The sequence below is a fragment of the Littorina saxatilis genome, linkage group LG8 (genome assembly GCF_037325665.1).
Source record: "Littorina saxatilis isolate snail1 linkage group LG8, US_GU_Lsax_2.0, whole genome shotgun sequence".
Taxonomy (NCBI): domain Eukaryota; kingdom Metazoa; phylum Mollusca; class Gastropoda; order Littorinimorpha; family Littorinidae; genus Littorina; species Littorina saxatilis.
In genome coordinates, this window is record NC_090252.1 from 53,554,268 (window position 1) to 53,574,797 (window position 20,530).

Consider the following 20,530-nt stretch of genomic DNA (forward strand, 5'->3'; position numbering starts at 1 on the left):
CAGAGATGTATACTTCGTACGTTAGAGCGTTCGGAACTTTTCAGTCGCAAAAAGTAGTACCGAAACAGAACAACTTCTCAACCCATTGCACTATCGAGGATTCAGGCTGTTGCTGGGTCGTTATTTGTTTGGTTGCTGGGTCATTATCGAAAAATAACTACCCCTACAAGTTTACAGAGGTAAAGAAGCAGAGGGGGGAATAATTCGATATATTAAATCAACAAGTAGCAATATTCTGTTGTGCAGCAAACTACTTATTTATGAGCCATTTATTGCATTCAACGCAAATATATAGTAACACTAGCACACGTATACGCACACTGACCTAACTCTGCTTTATGTGAACACACGTCTACTACTATTACTATTAATGTTACAGCAAGCCTAGATGTTATATCAACAAGTAGCCATATTGTTTAGCCGCTAAGTACTGACCTATTGAACACAAATGAATTGTTACAAAACATTCTTACACATAATCTCACACTGCTTTTGGTAAACACACTACTACTGCTATTAACATTAATAATACCGCTGCTGCTGCTTTAATGCAACGTGACCGAAGTTTACCTTCATAGTTAGGTGTGCTGTGGTCACGGTGGTCAGGCGCGGAGTACGTAGACACCTGGCCAACGTCAGCCATCTGCAGACTGTCGTAGGTACCTGGCTGCCCTGTGATGAATTGAAAGAGTCGGGTTTAGAGTCGGTGTACTGCTGTTTAAACACGTTTACGTCAGCCAATGAATTCATGTCAAAGCAGTTTGGTGAACATCAAGAAGTGACTTAGCTCAAGCAACAGGTACTCGTTAAACTTACTCATCGCTTTGCTTTCCGATTGTTTCGTTTCATTGTTGTTCAAACGAGAGGGGGGGGGGGGGAGGGGGGGGGGGGGGGCGGGTGTTGGGGAAGGTTGTTGTTGTCTTCTTTATCTTTGCAGTAAATATGCGTTTTTGTCATTCACGTCTGTTTACAACAATTCTGACTTGTGACATTTTGTTTCAGCTGAGCAGTGTACCTGCATGAGTATTTTTACACTATGAATACAATTGTTTCGATGTGGTTACTCCCCTTTAAAAGCCAAGCAGATCAGGAAATCAAGTAATGAAGTGAAAAACAGTCAATCGTGGTGTTCCTGAGGCGAACAGTGTTACCTGTTTGTGGCTGCGATTCAGTGTTGGTGTTGCCAATAGCACTGTACTCAGAGCTCAGCCCAACGTCAGACATCTGCAGGCTGTCGTATGGGCCTGTTGTAAAACATGTATGATGTTCAAATTGGAAAACAAATCGTATAATTGCAAACAGAACGAAAGTATACGCACAGTATACGAGCTTTGTCACAGAAAATACAATCACGCATAGCACCACACGATTATTGTTACAACAAAGTATCTCGTGGTCATAGTTAACATATAGTTTACTCTTGTTTCTTTTCATTTTACTGTTTAACAATTGTGTAATTATGAACCGTTAAAGATATATTAACATTATGATTCAATAATCAACTGTTAACTTTTCAAGAAATGCAACAGATAGTGGGACCTTACGCAGGACTCTAGTTAGCTTACAACGCTTTAATCCACGCAATTCGTCGCGATGGTTGAAAACGACGTTAAACACCAAATAAAGAAAGAAATCCACGCAATTCACAATAGCTGGAAAATAGCCATGACACATACCCCCGCGACAGAACTAATTATAACTACAGATATATACATTGATGAAGGTCTGCTGAATCAAATGGGTAACGGCAAAATTAGACACATATTTGCAGCGAAACAAAATCATGAAATAGGCGCAGTTGGGTTTTGGAAACACAAGCTCAACATAGACATTACTGAATATTTCAATACTGCCAGAGAATGCACAAACGAGAGCAGGCTGCGCCTACTGCATTTTAACATGTATTCACAATATATATCTAACCATTATACTCCTAAACCAAATGGGAATAACAGAGTCGCGGAAATGCCAATGGTGCGACGAAATCGAGCATGCCTTTTTTGAACGTGGTAAGCTCAAGTCATTTTGGGAAAACATTCGGCAAATAATACTGACACGCCATGATATAAACGTAAACATAACCAAGGTAGTGGCTCTCTTTGGTCTACCTAAACCCTATCGAGAAGCACGCAAAATTATATTAAACAAGGCCAACCATATTTTGTTAGTAGGAAGACTAACTATTTCAAAATTTAAGTATGGAAAATGTAAAAGCCTAGATGTAATTCGCGATACATAATGTATAATGAGGAAACTTATCTGACAGAGACAGAGACAGAGACAGAGAGAGAGAGAGAGAGAGAGAGAGAGAGAGAGAGATGGAGAGAGAGAGAGAGGAGAGAGAGAGAGAGAGAGATAGAGAGAGATAGAGAGAGAGATAGAGAGAGATAGAGAGAGAAAGAGACCCAGCTAGCAAGCTTTCGTCGGCCGACTGACGATTTCAGTCGGGTGACGTCGTCATATGTCGTGTGTCGTCGTCCGTTGTCGCGCCGATACCGTTTTGACTGTGTGTAAAACTCGGCAAATGTACGTAATAAACCCCGACATCGGCCCCACGCAATGTTGCTGTCGATAAAAATATGCAGTTACGGGAGATAACAAATTGATGATCATTATTTTAACATTTGTTACGTCCCCTGTTCAAGCGTCGGTCCAGCAACGGCGTGACATTATGAGACTGACCATGCAAATGCGAAACTAAATTATTCATATTTGTTGACTTTTTCACATAGGAGTAGGATAATTAATTGTAATTGTAAGTTTTATTTGCATATTTGCAATCAAATACAGCATGAGCTCAAATCATGAGTTTTACATTTTAAAAATACGCCATCATTTACTTGAAATATTCAAATAGCTTTCCTTACGGTAAACAAGATTGAGTGTGAAAATGGCTGCTGCTTTCCCGCGTGAGCGAATTTTATTTGTTTTCTTAGTTCAAGTTAATATCGAAAGAAGAGACATTCTTGGGAATGTTGGACAGCACATTGATGATATGTTATCCGAGACGAATGTCGCCTCGGGATCTCAATCTGAGTGCTGGTCCCAGTGCCACGTGGTGGCGGTGAGAATAGTTGTGTAGCCAGTGAGTCAGGCTCTTGGCAATGACAATCAGATTCAGACGTCAACTCGAGGACAACCGACGGATGGAGCGAGTAAGTGATTTCGGTTTTTTTGGCTCTCAATGTTAGTTTTGCTGTTACAGTGAGGGGGGGGGGGGGGGGAGTACATACTGCTGTATCCTATTCTGTATATGTAGATGTAGGTGTGTTTTGTCCTGTTACAGTGGGGGAGGGGGGTGTTGTACATACTGCTGTAAATATAGATGTAGGTGTGTTTTGTCTTGTTACAGTGGGGGGGGGGGGGGGTGTGTGTACATACTGCTGTAGATGTAGGTGTGTATTGTCCTGTTACAGGGGGGGGGGGGGGGGTAACATACTTCTGTAGCTGTAGGGGGAGGGGGGTACATACTGCTGTAGCTGTCAGTGATTTTTGCACTGTTACACTGGGGGGGGGGGGGGGAGTACATACTGCTGAATCTGTAGCTTTAAGTGTGGTTTGCACTGTTACACTTGGGGGGGGGGGGGGGTGTACATACTGATGTATCTGTAGCTGTAGGTGTGACGTGTATTGCATTGTAACACTTGGGGGGGGGGGGTGTACATACTGATCTATCTGTAGCTGAGTGTGTGTTTTGCACTGTTACACACTTGGGGGGGGGGGGGGGTTGTACATACTAACTGCTGAATCTGTAGCTGTATGTGTGTTCTGCACAGTGACACTGGTGGGGGGGGGGGGGAGGGGGTTGTACATACTGCTGAATCTGTAGCTGTAGGTGTGTTTTGTACTGTTACACTTGGGGGAGGGGGGGGTGTGCATACTGATGTATATGCTTGGCGCTGGTGGACAATATTCACTTTTTTGGCCAAAAACACACTTTTTTGGCCAAAAACGTACATTATTGGCCAAAAAGTGTGTTTTGGGCCAAAAACATGTTTTGGCCAAAACTTTTAAGTGCAAAGTTTTGGCCAAAAAAATATTTGGCCAAATCTAAAACATTTGGCCAAATCTTCACTTTTTGGGCCAAATGTTTTAGATTTGGCCAAATATTTTTTTGGCCAAAACTTTTGCATTGAAAGTTTTGGCCAAAAAAATAGTTTTGGCCAAAACTTTATTTTTTGGCCAAATCTTTGAGTACCCCTTGGCGCTGATGGACAATATTCATTTTTTTGGCCAAAAACGCCAGTTTTGGCCAAAAAAGCAAAGTTTTGGCCAAAAAAGTATAGTTTTGGCCAAAAACGCCAGTTTTGGCCAAAAACGCCAGTTTTGGCCAAAAAATTATAGTTTTGGCCAAAAAAGTGAAAATTGTCCACCAGCGCCAAGCTGCTTGGCGCTGGTGGACAATATTCACTTTTTTGGCCCAAAACACACTTTTTTGGCCAAAACTGGCGGTTTTGGCCAAAAAAGCAAAGTTTTGGCCAAAAAAGTATAGTTTTGGCCAAAAACGCCAGTTTTGGCCAAAACCGCCAGTTTTGGCCAAAACCACCAGTTTTGGCCAAAAAAGTGTGTTTTTGGCCAAAATAGTGAATATTGTCCACCAGCGCCAAGCTGCTTGGCGCTGGTGGACAATATTCACTTTTTTGGCCAAAAACACACTTTTTTGGCCAAAAACGTACATTTTTGGCCAAAAAAGCAAAGTTTTGGCAAAAAAAGTATAGTTTTGGCCAAAAACGCCAGTTTTGGCCAAAACCGCCAGTTTTGGCCAAAAAAGTGCGTTTTTGGCCAAAAAAGTGAATATTGTTCACCAGCGCCAAGCTGCTTGGCGCTGGTGGACAATATTCACTTATTTTGCCAAAAACACACTTTTTTGGCCAAAACTGGCGGTATTGGCCAAAAAAGCAAAGTTTTGGCCAAAAAAGCAAAGTTTTGGCCAAAAAGAGATTTGGCCAAAAAAGTGAATATTGTCCACCAGCGCCAGCAAATACAAAAGATTTGGCCAAAAAAAGATTTGGCCAAACAAAAAAGATTTGGCCAAAAAAGTGAAGATTTGGCCAAATCTTTTTTGTTTGGCCAAATCTTTTTTTGGCCAAATCTTTTTGTGGCAGAAGTTTGGCCAAATCTCCCGTTTTAGCTAACATAAACAGTTTTGGCCAAATCTTTTACATAGAAAGTTTTGGCAAAAAAAAACGTTATAGCCAAATCTATTTATTTGGCCAAATGTGTGGGTTTTTGGCCAAATCTTTGTCTTTTTTGGCCAAAACTGGCGGTTTTGGCCAAAAAAGTGAATATTGTCCACCAGCGCCAAGCATAGATGTAACTGTAGCTGTAGCTGTAGGTGTGTTATGTACTGTTACAGTAGGGGGGGGGGGGGGGGGGTTGAACATACTGCTGTTTTTGTAGCTGTAGGTGTGTTTTGCACACAGGGGGGGGGGGGGGGGATTGGGGTTGTATATACTGCTGTATCTGTAGCTCTAGGTGTGTTTTGCACTCTACACAGGGAAGGGGGTGGAGTGTTGTATGTTTTGTACTGTTACAGTGGTGGCAGCGGGGGGAGGGGGGTGTACATAATTCTGAATCTGTAGCTGTAAATGAGTTTTGTACTGTTACAGTGGGGGCGGGGGGGGGGGGGGGGGTTGGGGGTTGTACATATTAATGCTGTAGCTGTAGGTGTGTTTTGCACTGTTACACTGGGGGGGGGGGGGGGGTTGTACACACTGCTGTATCTGTAGCAGTAGGTGCGATTTGTGCTGTTACAGTTGGGGGGGGGGGGGGTACATACTGCTGTAGCTGTAGGTGTTTTTTGCACTGTTACACTTGGGGGGCGGGGGGGGGGGGGGTACATACTGCTGTAGCTGCACCCAGCCAGCAAGACATTAGCGGCCGATAATCGGCCGAACACCCTTCAAAAAGTCGGGCCGGTGATGTCAAAAGATACGACGGGTGTTGGCCCGACTAACTTTTGCAAAGAGGCAAAGAGGCGGCCGACAGGCGGCCGAACACCTGTACTATGGCGGCACGCATCCGGTCCGATGTTAATCGGCCCGATGGCTTGTTGGACCTGCGGGCCGACATCGTCCCGATGTCTTCCCGCTGAAATCGATATCTTCCCGATGTCGGCATAAGGTGTCGGGCCGCAGGTCCAACAAGTCATCGGGCCGATTAACATCGGACCGGATGCGTGCCGCCATAGTACAGGTGTTCGGCCGCCTGTCGGCCGCCTCGTTGCCTCTTTGCAAAAGTTAGTCGGGCCAACACCCGCGTCGTATGTTTTGACGTCACCGGCCCGACTTTTTGAAGGGTGTTCGGCCGATTATCGGCCGCTAATGTCTTGCTGGCTGGGGAGAGAGAGAGAGAGAGATGGAGAGAGAGAGAGAGGGGGAGAGGGAGAGAGAGAGAGGGAGAGAGGGGGGAGGGAGAGAGAGAGAGGGGGAGAGAGAGAGAGAGAGAGAGAGAGAGAGAGAGAGAGAGAGAGAGAGAGAGAGATTTGCTTGCTGATCAAATAATGTTTCAAAAATAAAAGAATGAAACTAAAGAAGGAGACATGATGAGACGGGGATGCTCTAATGCAAAGAATGAATGCATGGATTATTTGCATGGTATGAGTGTCCAGTGAGAGAGAACCAGAACAACAGATTTTGCACCAGCAGAACAGAAAAAACAAGTCGCGTAAGGCGAAAATACAATATTTAGTCAAGTAGCTGTCGAACTCACAGAATGAAACGCAATGCCATTTTACTCGTAGCATCGTCAGGCCAGCGCTCATGGCAAAGGCAGTGAAATTGACAAGAAGAGCGGGGTAGTAGTTGCGCTAAGAAGGATAGCACGCTTTTCTGTACCTCTCTTTGTTTTAACTTTCTGAGCGTGTTTTTAATCCAAACATATCATATCTATATGTTTTTGGAATCAGGAACCAACAAGGAATACGATGAAAGTGTTTTTAAATTGATTTGGACAATTTAATTTTGATAATAATTTTTATATATTTAATTTTCAGAGCTTGTTTTTAATCCGAATATAACATATTTATATGTTTTTGGAATCAGCAAATGATGGAGAATAAGATAAACGTAAATTTGGATCGTTTTATAAATTTTTATTTTTTTTTACAATTTTCCGATTTTTAATGACCAAAGTCATTAATTAATTTTTAAGCCACCACGCTGAAATGCAATACCGAAGTCCGGGCTTCGTCGAAGATTACTTGACCAAAATTTGAACCAATTTGGTTGAAAAATGAGGGCGTGACAGTGCCGCCTCAACTTTCACGAAAAGCCGGATATGACGTCATCAAAGACATTTATGAAAAAAATGAAAAAAACGTTCGGGGATTTCATACCCAGGAACTCTCATGTCAAATTTCATAAAGATCGGTCCAGTAGTTTAGTCTGAATCGCTCTACACACACACACACACAGACACACATACACCATACCCTCGTTTCGATTCCCCCTCGATGTTAAAATATTTAGTCAAAACTTGACTAAATATAACAAGTCGCGTAAGGCGAAATTACTACATTTAGTCAAGCTGTGGAACTCACAGAATGAAACTGAACGTAGTCCGCCGCTAGTGCAAAAGGCAGTGAAAGTGACGAGCCTGTTTGGCGCGGTAGCGGTTGCGCTGTGCTTCATAGCACGCTTTACTGTACCTCTCTTCGTTTTAACTTTCTGAGCGTGTTTTTAATCCAAACATATCATATCTATATGTTTTTGGAATCAGAAACCGACAAGGAATAAGATGAAATAGTTTTTAAATCGATTTCGGAAATGTAATTTTGATCATAATTTTTATATTTTTAATTTTCAGATATTGTTTTTAATCCAAATATAACATATGTATATGTTTTTGGAATCAGAAAATGACGAAGAATAAGATGAAATTGTTTTTGGATCGTTTAATAAAAAAATAATTTTAATTACAAGTTTCCGATTTTTAATGACCAAACTCACTCATTAGTTTTTAAGCCACCAAGCTGAAATGCAATACCAAACCCCGGCCTTCGTCGAAGATTGATTTGCAAAAATGTCAATCAATTTAATTAAAAAATGAGGGTGTGACAGTGCCGCCTCAACTTTTACCAAAAGCCGGATATGACGTCATCAAAGGTATTTATCGAAAAAAAGAAACAAACGTCCGGGGATATCATATCCCAGGAACTCTCATGTAAAATGTGCATAAAGATCGGCCCAGTAGTTTACTCTGAATCGCTCTACACACACACACACACACACACACACACACACACACACACACACACACACACACACACACACACACACACATACACCACGACCCTCGTCTCGATTCCCCCCTCTATGTTAAAACATTTAGTCAAAACTTGACTAAATGTAAAAACCAGTTTGCACGCGAGCGGACCAGTACTGATTGTCACACACCTGAGAAGGGAACACGCGCGCGCACACAAAGCCAGGGTGCCAGTGGCCTCAGCACCAGGCGTGGAAAAAAAGAGAAGAGAGGAAGAGAGAGAGAGAGAGAGAGAGAGAGAGAGAGAGAGAGAGAGAGAGAGAGAGAGAGAGAGAGAGAGAGAGAGAGAGAGAGAGAGAGAGAGAGAGAGAGAGAGAGAGAGAGAGAGAGGGGGGTTAATGTATGCACAAATACTTGTCCAGAGGAAAGAATGAAAATCGAAAATTTTATTGTAAATTTTCATTTAATAAATATACCTACCCGAATCACATGTAGCATTGACACAATCGGAGATGCTAGGTTCTGTACAGGCTAACCGTCTAAGGGAAGCAACCCCAACCACAAAAGTGTAAACGTAGCCATGGTAATGCCCATACACCCGGGGAGTTACCTCCCCTCGTGCATGCCATGTCACTACTGCTACTGAACACGTGGTTCCTATCATTCGACCTAAAGAATAAATTCTCCAAATCAAAAGCGGGGTTGGCGGGAGGGAATATACTATGTGATTCGGGTAGGTATATTTATTAAATGAAAATTTACAATAAAATTTTCGATTAAATTACATATTCCTACTCCGAATCACATGTAGCAGATTACAACAACAAGGCGGTGGGAAAGAAAAATCTAACTCACTCAAAAAACCTTGCCAAAAACCTGGACCGCTGCCAAAGAATCAGGGCGGTCCCAGTGGGAAAGAAAAACTAACCCACTCAAAAGCCCTTGCCAGGGCTGGCCCACTGCCAACAGGCAGTGAGGGAACCAAGGAAAGTCCTGATTGACAGCCGAGAAGTATCTCAGGCGAAAAGCGAAAGAGACAACCTCAGAGATCCAGAAAGCTGTGCTCAGCACTTCTTCCAATCTCCTAGCCGTAAAAAACAGCACAGGAATAGACCCAAGCCTTGGATAATAACCCTGGCGAGCCAAGGGAAAGACAAGCTTCCCCCCCCCCTTTTATTGGAAGGAAATGCTAATGTCCTGAGAAGATCCGTGCGTAAGGTTGTCCCCTCAACTGAGAAGGACGAACCCCCGCGGTGACCTTAAGACAACCATGCCAAAGTCTGCAAACCTTGGGATGTAGTAAAGCCCAAAAGGCTTGTGAGAAAGAAGTCAGCTCAAAATAAGAGTGACCAATCACAAATAGAAGGTCGCCAGTTATCCCCTACCAGTCCCTGCGAACGCAGGGAGAGAGGTAGCACCCGACAGCAGCCACTTACGACTGTGCGTAAGCTACCGGAAGTGAGGACCCACGGTGGTCAAAAACCGATGTGACTGGCAACCATAAACAAAATGGCTAAAAGCCAGAATGTTCCCAAAACAGTCTGCTTGAAGGTAATCGAGAGTGAATCAAAAACCGAAAGCAGAAAACCAAGACTGGTAAACGTAACCGTGAAGCCAGCCAGCCATAAGACTCCCGAAACCAGAGTTCTCAGGGAAAAAACAGGCAGTTAACTTCCTAGCCAAATCAAGAGCCTACCTGAGTTTGGCCAGAAAACCCAGAGCGCGTCTGTCCCTGTCTGAAGACAGAGTCCAACGCGGAGAAAAACGGACAACCGCCCTAGACAAAGTTGCCTTTTGTAGCCGGGTGACTGTAAGGAAACCCGACCCAACAGACGTCATCCTGACTCGCCTCATACTAAGATGAGGAAGAAGAGAGGAAAGGCCCAAGACTGAAGTCACAGGAACCGAACCTTAGCTAAACCTCTGCCCGAAGGAGAAGAGTAGCCAAAACCTGAGAGAGAGGAGGAAAGCCACAAAGAACTACTCCTCAACATCCATTGTCCAAGACAATACCCCCTCAGGAAAACCTGAATGTTACTTCCGAGGCCAACTCAAGCGTACCTTAAGTTCGGACGAAACACCAGAACGCGTCTGATCACTAGAGAAAGACAGAGTCCGACTCGATGAAAGACAACAAGGACCAAAGTCCAAACGTTTGTGGCCAAACAGGGGTAACCTGAAGCCAGAGAACCCCACAAGCCACAAGAAACGGGAAGGCAACAACCACCATCGCCGCAACGTGGAATGGCTGTTGCCCGGCCAAGGCTGCCTATTGGCTGCCAGCTTAGCTTAACCAGAGGAATGAGCATGCTTTTGCTAAGCATGTTTCTGAGTATGCTAGCCTTACCTTCCTTCAACCCTTGTAAAGCAGTCAGAGACCTGGTGATCTCTATTCGACTGAATCTCTACTGCAGGCAAAGTTTAAGCGACTCTCTTTGACTGTTCAGGGAACTGAGAAAGCGAAAGAAACGAGTCCCTCCGACACCCGCCGTACGAGCGTAGTGAAGGAAGGGCAGCCTCATCTGCTCCATGCTCACCCTAGCAAGGGCTGGCCAACAGAGTAGAGAAAGGAGGCAAGTTCCAAAGGCTGAATAAGCAAGAAGGAACAAAAGGTGAAGCCCGTGTAGCCGAAGCCAGCCAAGGCTGAGCATGTTCCGGAACTGAACCATAGTAGAAACAGCGGCAGAACCAAAACAGTAGAGATACCACCTTCAGGAGGAGATGGCCTAGCCAAAACCTCAAACCGTGGTACCTACAAAAGGTGACTAAGGAACCGGAAGTAGGAAAACATCCTATCTTCCCGGAACGGAAGTCCGACATCGACAACAAAGTCAACCAACAAGGAAGCCACCAATGTCGATGCACCCAAGGGAAATCCTGAGCCGAAGCTTGAGCTTCGACGGAAATCCAGAACGTGTTCGATTGCTGACTAAAGACTGAGAACCAGAATAGCTCAGCTACGAACGCAAACCGAAGTCACAGCTGCTGGTGGTAAACTGATGAATGAGAAGACCGGAAACCGGAAAACCATCCAACCGGAAAAAGACCTGACTCATCCCCCTACTGACGGTCGAGAATAGGGGAAACGTCCAGGGCCACCTGAACTGAATAGGCAGTAAACGCAACACCCAACAGGTAAAGTGAAGACTGCCCCGGCTGAGGCTGAAAGCCTAAATGCCCGTAGGCCAGCCGCTGTTCCTCACCCACCGACCTCCGGAGGAGTGTCAGGAAGAGGAGAAGTGTATCCGAACAGAGCCGGAAATGCAGCAGACAAAACCGCAAAAAACGGAAGCGAAAGTTGCATAGAGTAGACTGAGGCCGGAAGCCCAAGCGCCCGTAGGCCAGTCCTCTGTCAACTCCAGTCAAAACAGCAACGTGTACTTGAAATGGAGGACTTATGCTTCCAGTAAAACCGGAAACACCACGCCGACAACGGCTTCTGCACTTGTGAAACACAAATGCCCACGACGGAACAAGAGTGAGACAGGACAGAAGAGGACTGGGGCCGGAACCCGAACGCCCGTAGGCCAGTCCTCGATCAACCCCAGACAAGCCACTACGTGCGCTTGTGATGGAGGACCTATGCTTCCAGACAGGAAGTGTAGGAGGCCGAAACCCCGTCCGGGAAAACCTTCGACGTGACCTCTGCCGCAGCTTAGAGGACAGCGTTAAGCCTTTTTCCCAATAACCAGCACATGTGGAATCGCTGACGACAGACTGAATGTCCGACACAACCGGCGAAAAAACCGAAGTCCACGTACTGGTGGAAGGCCGGTGAAACGGCATAACCGGAAAACCGGAAATCCGTCCCCCCCGACGTCGTCCTAACTCATGCCTCGAACAGGCTAAGAGAGAGAAGACGGCAAGTCTGCAGCCGCAGGAACCGGAACGGCAGTCGACGCGACAACCGAAGGTTGAAACGCTGACTACATCGGCCAGGGCTGAGACAACACCTGCCCGAAGGGCTGGCGTTGCTCCTCAGCTACCTACATCCGGGAGGAAGTGGAAGCGAAAGGAGCAGTAAATCCGGGCGGAGCCGGAAAGCACAAGACGAGACCGCGAAAAGCGGAAGCGCCGAATGCGAGGACGGAGGCCAGAAGCCCGAATGCCCTAAAGGCAAAGTCCGGTCAACCCCGGAAACGACCACAGCGGGTGCGTACGTCAGAGGACCTATGCTTCCAGCGAGTGCCGGAAGCGCAGCGCCATAAACGGCTACCGCCATTGCTCCGCCACACAATGGTCTTCAAGGAAGCCAGGGTGTGACTGAACAGAGGACGAATGCCCGGGGGGCAACGTCCGGTCAACTCCGGAAACGACCACAGCGGGTGCGTACGTCAGAGGACCTATGCTTCCAGCGAGTGCCGGAAGCGCAGCGCCGGAAACGGCTACCGCCACTGCTCCGCCACACAATGGTCCTCAAGGAAACCAGGGTGCGACTGAACAGAGGACGAATGCCCGGGGGGCAACGTCCGGTCAACCCCGGAAACGACCACAGCGGGTGCGCACATCGGGGGACCTGGTCAACCCCGGAAACGACCACAGCGGGTGCGTACATCGGGGGACCTATGCTTCCGGCGAGTGCCGGAAGCGCAGCAGTCGGAAACGGCTAGACAACTCCGGAAACGACCCCAGCGGGTGCGTACGTCGGAGAAGTAGCCGGAACCAACTGCCGCCATTGCTCAGCCACACAATGGTCTTCAGTGAAGCCAGGGTGCGACTGAACAGAGGACGAATGCCCGGGGGGCAACGTCCGGTCAACCCCGGAAACGACCACAGCGGGTGCGCACATCGGGGGACCTGGTCAACCCCGGAAACGACCACAGCGGGTGCGTACATCGGGGGACCTATGCTTCCGGCGAGTGCCGGAAGCGCAGCAGTCGGAAACGGCTAGACAAATCCGGAAACGACCCCAGCGGGTGCGTACGTCGGAGAAGTAGCCGGAACCAACTGCCGCCATTGCTCAGCCACACAATGGTCTTCAGTGAAGCCAGGGTGCGACTGAACAGGGGTTTGCGGGTCGTGAACCCGCCGAAAAGAGCTGTGTCCCAGCAGGGACTGTCCGACGGCCTCACGAGGGCCTGTGGACCAGCTCGACTTACTTGAATCGCCAACCACAGCGGTAGAAGACGAAGAAGCAAAACATCCGCCCTAGACAACGTCTCGGCCGGAAGCGTCAAAGAAGCCAACAAGGTGACGTCGCCCACAGACAGCGGGACCAACGGAAGACGCAGGCTTGGAACGCGAACATTTCTTCACAAAGATAACTCAAACACCTGATCTGCTAACGGCAGAGAAGGCGAGGAGAAGAAACAGGACGTACAACAGTATATGACTGCCCCACAAAGTGTTTGTTCGAGGCAGAAAGAGTAACGAACAAAACATAACAAACATGTTAAATTCGAAACCACGACAAGTCCTACGGACTGGTAGATACCTGCTAAAGCCTAGCCAAGAAACTGTCAGCGACGCTGATACACAAAATGGCGGCCAAGCGATAAGTTACTGGACAAAATTTAGAAGTCCAAAACGGACGAAAATTAAGCAATAACAAAAATTCCTGTCAAAGTAATGACGAAATATGAAATGGCTTACCAACTAACAAAGCAGAAGGCAAAAACGCAGGTAAAGTAAGGAGAACCTCACCATAACATAGGCCTAGCCACCGAAATAAGCTGTCAGGAAAGCTGAGCAACCGAAAGTGGCGGCCACAAGATAAGTTACTGAAACGCATTTAGGAGTCCAAACGGACAAAAAATTCAGCAACTATAGATAAATTCCTGTCAAACTAAAGACAAGAAGGAACAAGCTTACCAACTAAACAAAGCAGCAAGCAAGTAAGAAGGTAAAAATACGTTTACCTCCAAAATACATCGGCCTAGCCACAAAAACTGTCAACTCATGCTGACAACAAAAATGGCGGCCAACAGTAGTCACTGAAATATCACAGGTCCAAACACGGACGAAAATCAGCAACTACAACAAATTTCCTGTCAAAATAATGACCAAAATGGAAAGAGCTCACCAACTACGAAGCAGGAGGCAAGATAGACGGTAACGTGGCCGGTGGGTGTCAAAACAACACCAACAGCGCAGCCACAGGGGAGCCCAAAAATACAACAACCTGCTCCCTCGAAAGCTGTAAGGTCGAATGATAGGAACCACGTGTTCAGTAGCAGTAGTGACATGGCATGCACGAGGGGAGGTAACTCCCCGGGTGTATGGGCATTACCATGGCTACGTTTACACTTTTGTGGTTGGGGTTGCTTCCCTTAGACGGTTAGCCTGTACAGAACCTAGCATCTCCGATTGTGTCAATGCTACATGTGATTCGGAGTAGGAATATGTAATTTAATCCAACCTCAGATCCCTTCACGTTGCTGCTCTACACATGGGTAAAGTTGGCTGATCAAGTCTTCTTTCCCTGGTTTATAGATAAGGCGACGTGAATGAAAAAGCTCTGAACTCTAAAAAAAAAAAAAAAAAGAGAAAAAACAACAACATTATGATTGACTTTTTTCACAACAAATAACATCCCGAGTGTAAAAAGACGCGACAAGAACAAAAACCCAGTGCATGGTTTCCAAAATGTGCAGCTGTGTGTTGTCTCGTTCAGATCAAACATTGTTCAGCAATTCAGTTACAAATATAATCGATAGGTCATATTCACCTGCAGTTGAAGACTCAAAACTGACGACTGGGTTTTCGTAGACTTCTGATTCCGACCCGGCACTGTAATTAATAAACCAAGATAGATAGATATATAGATACGTAGACAGGGTTTCATTTACTAGTGCGCCTTGCGCCACCGGCGTATAACATATCAAAATGTCCCCTTGGAATTGCCTTCAGTGCGTCAAAGGGCGCACTGAGATTATGTACCACTGCGCCACCCCGTGCACACTTTTCACGGGAGTACAATATTCGGAATGAGCTAGGCAAAAACGCGCACCAAGCCGAGCAACTTGCGAGTTTGTAAAATGCAATGTGATTTGCTTTTAATATGTAACTTATTAATTCAACCAATTCTGCGAACTTTCTGTGCTTGCGCGATTACTTCTGTGGAAACTGTCAACAGAAGCGATATCGATCGAAGCACAGACAAACACACACACACAAACTAACCGGATACACTGGCAAATTCTCATATCATCATACGGCACTAAATAACACTATTTTGCATCTTTCGACAAAAGCATTTCGGACCGCCTAGCCTAGCTGCTTTGTGCGTTTTGCCTTTGACTATGTCATGTCCCATCAGAATTTGGTTGAGGGGGACAAATCAATCAATCAATCAATCAATCAATATGAGGCTTATATCGCGCGTATTCCGTGGGTACAGTTCTAAGCGCAGTGATTTATGTTTTTATTTTATTTTATGCAATTTATATCGCGCACATATTCAAGGCGCAGGGATTTATTTATGCCGTGTGAGATGGAATTTTTTTACACAATACATCACGCATTCACATCGGCCAGCAGATCGCAGCCATTTCGGCGCATATCCTACTTTTCAGGGCCTATTATTCCAAGTCACACGGGCACGTTTCATGATATTGAGGATTGCAGTTTCCCCCTCACACACAATATTCCAAAATAATAAATAGTCAAACAGGGGCCAAAAAACAGTTTGCACCAAGAGTTCAACTTTTTATCTATCCAAAACAGTAAAAAAAAATTATATGAACATTCGTATTTCCAAGATGATTGGCGTTCCAAGACGCTATATCCTAAAAACCCCAAAACATGCTTTTACAACTTCAGTGCATAATAACTGCCCAAAGGTGCTGTTTAAAGCAACCATTGATAATAATTTTTAACATACTCCTTGAACACATTAAGAAAAATGGTTAACTTGCAAATAAAGGGACAGCATTGATCAGAACAATGGTAAGATAAAGGACGCTACTTATATTTTGTACATTTTTTATCTTTATCGTTTCCTGTAGACCTCAGAAGTTCTAGCCAGCTTAAGAAATCATTCTAAAATCGAAAAACAAACATCTATACATTTTGTACGCAAAGTAGATTGATATTTGACACAGTCACACAGACATACGTGGGCTATGGGGCAACCCTACCCCCTAAATTTGAAAACGGGGTCAATTTCTTAACTGCATGCATTCAGCAAAACAATCCCTAAAAATTTTTTTTTCACAAATGAACTTATGACTTTAGAAAAGCATTCAAAAATGCATATATACAACGCTTTTTCTTTGGTCCCAATTCAAGGGGGTGTGCTATTCTCAGGTAACACTGTGAACGCTCAAATGAGACTTGGTCACATGTCAAAAAAAGTAATCCCCCCTGTTGTTCATGGTTGGTTGGTGGGATTTTTTTTATCTGAGCCATTGGCAAGCATGAAATGTCATCAACATTAGGAAAGACATAGTATCTCCCATTGTCTTTTGCGCGCAAACACTTCACACAGATCTCCTCTCGATCTGGCCCATCGGGGAAATGGGTTGACTTGGGGATGATCACCGCCCTGTATCTCTCCACCTTTCCATCCATGCTGACAAAGTCAGCGGTCACAAAGTCCCCAACTTTAATGTCTTACTGTGGGACAAAGAACCTGGTTTTCACGACTGGCACCACATGGTTGGCTGACCACGCGGCATCCAGTGGCGTGTTGTGGGTAGACGTCCATTGGACATAAATTGGGAAGGACGTCGCTGGATCATCTGGTTTGCATACTTTGTTCATGTACAACATTTAGTCAAGCTGTCGAACTAACAGAATGAAACTGAACCCACTGCATTTTTACAGCAAGAGCGTATACTCGTAGCATCGTCAGTTCACCGCTCGATGCAAAGGCAGTGAAATTGACAAGAAGAGCGGGGTAGTAGTTGCGCTGAGAAGGATAGCACGCTTTTCTTTATCTCTATTCTTTTTAACTTTCTGAGCGTGTTTTTAATCCAAACATATCACATCTATATGTTTTTGGAATCAGGAACCCACAAGGAATAAGATGAAATTGTTTTTAAATCGATTTCGGAAATTTTGTTTTAATAATAATTTTTATATTTTTAATTTTGAGAGCTTGTTTTTAATCCGCATATAACATATTTATATGTTTTTGGAATCAGAAAATGATGAAGAATAAGATGAACGTAAATTTGTATCGTTTTAAAAACAAATTATTTTTTTTTACAATTTTCAGGTTTTCAATGACCAAAGTTATTAATTAATTTTTAAGCCACCAAATTGAAATGCAATACCGAAGTCCGGCCTTCGTCAGAGATTGCTTGGCCAAAATTTCAATCAATTTGATTGAAAAATGAGGGTGTGACAGTGCCGCCTCAACTTTTACAAAAAGCCGAATATGACGTCATTAAAGGTATTTATCGACAAAAATAAAAAAAATATCCGAGGAACTCTCATGTAAAATTTCATAAAGATCGGTCAAGTAGTTTAGTCTGAATCGCTCAACACACACACACACACGCACAGACAGACACACACACACCCACACCACGACCCTCGTCTCGATTCCCCCTCAATGTTAAAACATTTAGTCAAAACTTGACTAAATGTAAAAATAAAAATGAAATTAAAAAAAAATGGGATAGCGGCGAAACGGGATTGCGCCAAAATGGGATGCGGTAGTAAGATGACGCTTGGCTTGTGAAATGTCGCCAAAATTGGACGGCGGCAAAACGGGATTTCACGTAAACATATGGGATATTGCGCGAATTATAAACGAAGGAGTAGGCCCTAAGTTTCTCGTACGAGATGTTTACTGGGAGTAAATATTTGGGGAGTAAAAATTTAGTTCCTTGTGGAGTTCTTTTTTCGTACAAGATTTTTACTGGAAGTTTACTCCGGAGTCAATTTTTCGTGGAGTAAACATTTCGTGTTACACCGTGGTAACGAGCGCACATTGCTGTCTCCATATTGTTTTCCTACGAATCGAAAGTACGATCGCCAAGCCCTTCTGTCATTGAAGGCAACGTTCGATATTTCCGTCTGTCAGCGTCGCCAACGTTCGACAGATTGTACTACTGTTACTCACAAACTTTCAATTTACACAATGAAATGCCAATAACATGCAAACACAACAATGGGAGACGAAGGGAAAACCTACTAGCGATTGAAATTATGCAAACGAACTCACAAATCCCTCACTTTCCGAATGCAAACGCTGCAAATCCGTATGCGTGCGTCGCTGTGTCGAACGTTGGGTTGACGAACGTTGCTGACAGACGCAACAAAACTTGATCAAAAGGCACTAAAAACGATTAAATGTTTTACTCACTGGGTATCGCATTCCTCTTTTTCTTCCTGCAGACGATATGAAGCGGTTGAAACGTCGTTTCCGATGAAAGGCTCGGTTATTTCCGTTAAAAACGAAGTTTGCCGAACGTGTGATTCAGTCTACAGACACCGGTCGGATCACAACAAAAATGTTCATTCTTTGCGATTTTGTGATACTGTTGATGATACACCTGCTTTCCAGTGAAGAACATCAATAAAATGATGTTCACAAGCAAGAATAACAGACAAAAGCACGCGATGTGTAAAATTAGGCTTTGCTTTTCAAACAAAGCACGTGTTTTTTTTTACTGACAGACACTTTTGGTGGCGATTGAAAATTTTTCCAGAAACGGTTTTATGCTCCCATTTGATATTTGTTCCCTATTTTATCTAGTCAGAGACTAACCTTGTGTATTAATTGAATTAATAACCCCATTATCATAAGTTTTGTGTGTTATTTTCGTGTCTGCTTGAATCACACTTTGAGATGGGGTCATGTGACAGAAGGAAATGGTGTCTGTCAGGATTCACACGTTCGCTTCGAAAAACTCGCTCAAATAATTGCTCAAACACAAACATTTTAGCTTTTATTTAATTTTTTGTATTGCAAATACCATACTTACTCATGCCAAGCAGAAAAAATGATGAAAATCAACACAGTAAGCAAGTAATTTGAAGGCAAAGTTTACACACATCAAAGAGTCTGATTACCGTGAAACCTGCCCACGGGTATTTTGGTGGACATTTTTATCTATGCCTATACACTGTTGCCAGGAAAGACCCTTTTGTCAATCGTGGGATCTTTAACGTGCACACCCCAATGTAGTGTACACGAAGGGACCTCGAATTTTCGTCTCATCCGAAAGACTAGCACTTGAACCCACCACCAAGGTTAGGAAAGGGGGGAGAAAATTGCTAACGCCCTGACCCAGGGTTGAACTCGCAACCTCTCGCTTCCGAGCGCAAGTGCGTTACCACTCGGCCACCCAGTCCCATTGTCTTTTTCTTCCAGGCTAAACCCTGCGTAGATAGATAGATAGATAGCTAGATGGATAGATAAATAGATAGATATATAGATAGATAGATAGATGGACAGATATATAGATACAGAGATAGTCAGATAGACAGACAGACAGACAGACAGACAGACGGACAGACAGACAGACGGACAGACAGCCAGCCAGCCAGCCAACCAGCCAGCCAGCCAGCCAGCCAGACAGACAGACAGATATATATATATATATATATATATATATATATATATATATATATATATATATATATATATATATATATATATATATATATATATATATAGATATATATATATATATATATATATATATATGTATAGGTTACAACACGAGTGGTTTTTTATATGGCTTGTATTTCAGTCAAGACCCAGCGGATGAATATCATAGGGATTCACGAGCCTCTGGCGAGTGAATCCCGATGATATTCCCGCTGGGTCTTGACTGAAATACAAGCCATATAAAAAAACACGAGTGTTGTAAGCTGTATATCCCATGCGTACACCAAAGACAACGTGGACCACAATAAAGCACTGTAGTTGTCTGTGGTGTGTAAAATAGGTGAGCCAGCGAGGTGTGTTCCTCTTCACTACCCCATGCTAAAGCCACGTCGCCGAAGAAATGAAGTGCAAACAAGTGCATCCGTAAATGTGTGTTAAATCTACATTCAAACCACTGTTCGATTTGCTTTTGAATGCATTTTAGTTTCAAGATAGTAAAGAAAGCACACACAATGAAAGTTTTCATTGAATCAAAGACAGTTTCGATTTAGGTTCTGAGTCCGTCCAAGGTCACAGTTCCAGGCTACCGTTGCCAACACCGGTTTGGTTAACTCGGATCCCAATTCTAGTTTAATTTTTGTGTTGGAGTGTAGAATTACGAAAATAAACTAACATTTTACTGAATAACTTCCTTTAGATTTAAGCAGTCATTTCATGTTCGTGAAATATATCTCTTAGTTAATTTGTTCGATCGTGCTTGCGTTAATCAACCCATACCGGTAGCGTCAATTCTGTCTAAAACGGTGTAATGGCTGCTCC

The 20,530-nt window shown here is 44.3% G+C and overlaps 1 long non-coding RNA gene across 1 annotated transcript in view; it reads right to left on the reverse strand.

Moving 5' to 3' along the window:
• Nucleotides 1-14,937, reverse strand: part of LOC138973831 (uncharacterized) — a 16,093-nt gene extending 1,156 nt beyond the window's left edge. The window contains exons 1-3 of the long non-coding RNA XR_011458177.1: nt 14,873-14,937; nt 1,152-1,244; nt 571-672 (exon numbers count right to left, since the gene is read on the reverse strand). This is a non-coding gene — a long non-coding RNA (uncharacterized lncRNA). The remainder of the gene's footprint in view (nt 1-570; nt 673-1,151; nt 1,245-14,872) is intronic.
• Nucleotides 14,938-20,530: the final 5,593 nt, after the last annotated feature.